The 3,749-nt window shown below is 58.0% G+C and overlaps 1 long non-coding RNA gene across 1 annotated transcript; it reads left to right on the top strand.

The window, feature by feature from the left end:
• Positions 1-861: 861 nt before the first annotated feature.
• Positions 862-2,374, top strand: LOC132077260 (uncharacterized). The gene is made up of 5 exons (XR_009419027.1): positions 862-971; positions 1,522-1,557; positions 1,664-1,702; positions 2,091-2,163; positions 2,249-2,374. It is a non-coding gene; the product is annotated as an uncharacterized LOC132077260 (long non-coding RNA).
• Positions 2,375-3,749: the final 1,375 nt, after the last annotated feature.

The raw sequence follows: 3,749 nt of genomic DNA, 5'->3' as shown, positions 1-3,749 counted from the left end.
TGCTGGCAGGGCACCAACACCCCTCCTCCTCACAGGGCACCTCTGTTACCCCAGTTAGCTCCGAGTGGCTGCCTGGGGACAGGTGCCCACTTCCCCATGTGCCCTGGGATGGGCACATCCTGGTCAGGGCCAGTGCTGGCCTCGGCCCAGAGCCAGGGCCATGACCCAGGTGCTCTGGGAGGGCTCCGTGGCTGCAGGTGTGACAGGATGAGGGGCAGGGCAGGGCATATTCCCCTCTGGACAGTGCTCTGGGCATGGAGCTTGGTCGGGTTTGGCATCTGCGGGGAAAGGGATATCGAGTTGTGTGGATGTGGGAATTGTCACTGCTGAGCCATTCCCCAGCCCTCAGCCTTGTCTGCAGGTGATCAGCATTGCCCAGTGCTCCCCAGTGTCTGCGGTGTCTGAGATGCCAATCAGCCACCTGATCACACGTCCCTTGTTCCCCTTGTTCTCCCACAATGTTGGGTTTGGGGCCGGGCTCCGCTCTGGGGTGTCCCACAGGGAAAGCTCTGGGAGGGGAGGGGCAGCAGGAGATGGGGGATCTGGCACTGGGGCTGTTGGAGGATGGATTGTGTTGGACTGGGGATTGTCCCCACAGGGTCCTCAGGTGCCTTTGGCTCCCTGGCTGCCCCCCTTAGCCCCACAGGTGCCCGGGCCCTTCCAGCGGCAGCTGCCCTGTGCAGGAAGCTGGAGGGATGCCAGGCAAAAGGGCTGGATCCGTGCCACAGGTGGGTGGGATGGACTCTGTGCCAGGGCTAGGCTTGTGGCCAGGGCTGGGGCTGTGCCAAGCCGGGCTTTGGCCTGGGGGCTGGCAGGGAGGGTGCAGGGAGGAGTCCCGGCAGGGATAAAGGTGCTCCTCACCTGCTGGAGCCTCAAGCAGCGCTGCCCAGAGCCAGAGGAAGATGAAGGTGGCTGTGCTCAGCGTGGCCCTGCTCTTCTCCATCCTGCTGTGCCCGCCAGCACAGGCCAAGGTGAGGCACCAGCCAAACGCTGTCGCCACATCCTGCCCTTTCTGGCCTCCCATCCCACCCTTTTGGTCCCTCCTCTGTGTCCCATTCAGGGTCCCCAGCTGCCCTCCCACTGACCCTTCCTGAGGCCTTTCCTTCCATGTCCCCCCTCAATCCTTTGTCTTTCTTCCTGGCCACTGCAGAGGGGTCCCCCTGTAAATTCCCTGACTCACCCTCCACTCCCACACCATCTCCCAGTACTGTTGGTTTTGTCCCCACCCATCCTCGTTCTTCTGTCCCCACCAAGCCCCTCCCTTGCACTCCCATGTCCCTACATATCAATTCCTTTCTCCTCCCCTGTACCTCACACCCTGCTCCTTCCACACTCCCAGCCCTGTCCTCTGAGCCCTCAAGTGACCCCAGATCAGTGTCTCTGGATCTCCCCCCACCTCAAACAGATCTCCTTGGAGGCCCTGAATTCCCATCCCTCTGCCCGCACCCTTCTCCCTGCACCCATGTCCCCCCACAGTGCCACGAGGTCCAGTTCAGACCCAGCCTTTGTTCTCCTTTCCAGGCACTCCTGGAAGGAACCCAAGATGATCTCTGGGAGGTGAGTGGTCTGCTGGCATTGGAGGGCATCCCCTCAGGGAACTGGGGGGCAGAGGGTTCCCCCCATCCCTTGCTGGCACTGGGGACATCTCCTGGTCTCTCTGCAGTTGGATTTAGACAATGTTGTGGTCCTGGAGACGCCTCTGGTGGGTACCACGAGTTCTGCCGGTGTCAGACCCTCCCCTTGCATGGCCACCACAGCCCAGGCCATCCCAGTCTGTCCTAGCACAGCCCAGTGCACCCCTCCTGACAGCCCAGACAATGCCCTCCCCCAGGGCTCCTCCCCAGTGAAGCCTTTGCCCAGGGCCCTGCTGCATTCCATCCCTGTCACCCCAGGACCCCCTGGATGAGCCAGGGCACACCCCTGCCCCAGCTGTGGCTCATGGCCAGGAGCCCAGTTCTTCTGGGCAGCAGCACAGCGGCTCCTGCACCCCATTGCTGCCACAGCCCCTTCCCCAAGGCCCCCTGCTCTCCCCTGCCACCCAGTCCAGGCCTATGCCCTGAGTGTGTCTCTAACGTTGTCTTTATTCCCAGTCCACTCTGTGTTAAGTATTGAAGCAGGGGTGTTGTTTTCTGGGGCAGCAGGACCCGCCTGACCCATGAGGAGGTGAGCTGTGCCTGTAGGGACAGGAGTGGGCCCTCTCACATCCCAATGGAAACAGAAGGGTGACGTTTTGGGCTTTGTGTTTTAGGATTCTAAGTGGTGCTGACATCTGTGTCCTGTCCTCCTCCGGTGGCAAGAGGAGATGATCGATCCTGGAGGATCCCTCTGAGCCCAGGGCCATTTCCCCTGAATAATAAAAAACCCTGTCAGCAAAGCTGTGTTCTGTATTTATGTCTCTATGTCTCCCTCCGTGCGTTTGTCCTTGTGTCTGGATTTCCGCTCTCCTGCTCTCTCCCGGTGTGCAGGGGAGCTCGGCCTAGGTTCTGGTCACTTCATGCCAGGCTCTGCTGCCCCTACACCATCCCCCCACCCAGGTTGTTTGCTGTGGGTTGTGTGGGGTCTGGTGGTGGCAATTTGAGTGGGTGGATGGGTGGGTGTGCAGGCAGAGCCAAGAGCAGATGCTGGCTGTGATCACCACTGTGGTGTTGTGGGTCCGATCCAAAAACAGTTTAAAAAATGTATTTCCGAAGGAGTTTCTTTCTTCAATGTAGAAATGCGTCTATTTAAAAAAAAAAAACTAAAACAGTTTATTTTTGTCAAAAATATATTTTTTGATGTTGAAATTTGGTTTCTGGGTTGGATGGGGCTGCTGGGTCTACCCAGTTCTGTGGTGGAATGGGACTCTGGGGTTTCCCCATGTCTGGGGTGGAAGAAGGATGCCAGGTCTACTTGATCTGGATGTTCCTTGGGGCCCAGCTGTGTGCAGCTCGGGAGGGTGGTACTGGCCGGCTGCAAGGTCTGCCCAGTCCCTGAGCCAGGTGCAGCTGCAGCAATACCCAGAGATGTGAGGGTGGCAACACTCTGGTGCCCAGACCTAATGAGAACTGCTCTGCCCAGCTCTGGTTGGACTAGGACCAGTTTGAGAGTGAGCGAGGAGACCGGCTGTCACCGGCTGTCACAGATGCTAACCAAGGGCTTGCTGGTTTTCTCTGCCTCCAGTTACTCCATTGAGGGAGCCGCTGCCGCTGGCACTGCCCTGGGGAAGCCTCACAGCAGAACTGGCGCAGGGCATTGCCCTGGCAGAGGGGCAGGGAAAATGTCCTGGCTATGAGCAGCAGAGCAGAGAGAAACCCACTGGCCCAGGCAGCTGCTGCTATGCGGGGCACAAGCTCTGCTGCCCAGGAGGGTACCAGAGTGACCACAAGGCTTTGCAGATGGAGACAGAGCAGACATAGGTCATGATGGGGAGAAGAGAATATTCTGCTCCAAGGCAGAGGAAGAGGAAAATTACCTGAGCAGCCCATTTCCCTTAGGAGATATCCCTGGTGTCCCGGAGTGTCTTAGGCTGAAATGCAAGATGTAACCAGAAGTATTTTTCTATCATCATCGGTTGAAATCAGGTGAGCCAGTGTTCTTTATCTCTTCCAGACCTATCTCTCATAACTCTGGAAGGGATATTCTCTGTTAATGGGCCACCTGCTAAAATCAGGTGAGGCAGTTTTCTTTATCTCTTCCCGACCCAATCCTCCCCCCAGGGAGGTATCTTCTGTTAATGGGCCACAGAGTCTCACTGCATGACTGATAAAAAT

This window comes from Ammospiza nelsoni, chromosome 9, assembly GCF_027579445.1.
Source record: "Ammospiza nelsoni isolate bAmmNel1 chromosome 9, bAmmNel1.pri, whole genome shotgun sequence".
NCBI classification, from domain to species: domain Eukaryota; kingdom Metazoa; phylum Chordata; class Aves; order Passeriformes; family Passerellidae; genus Ammospiza; species Ammospiza nelsoni.
This window is presented reverse-complemented; position numbering and strand designations above follow the sequence as displayed.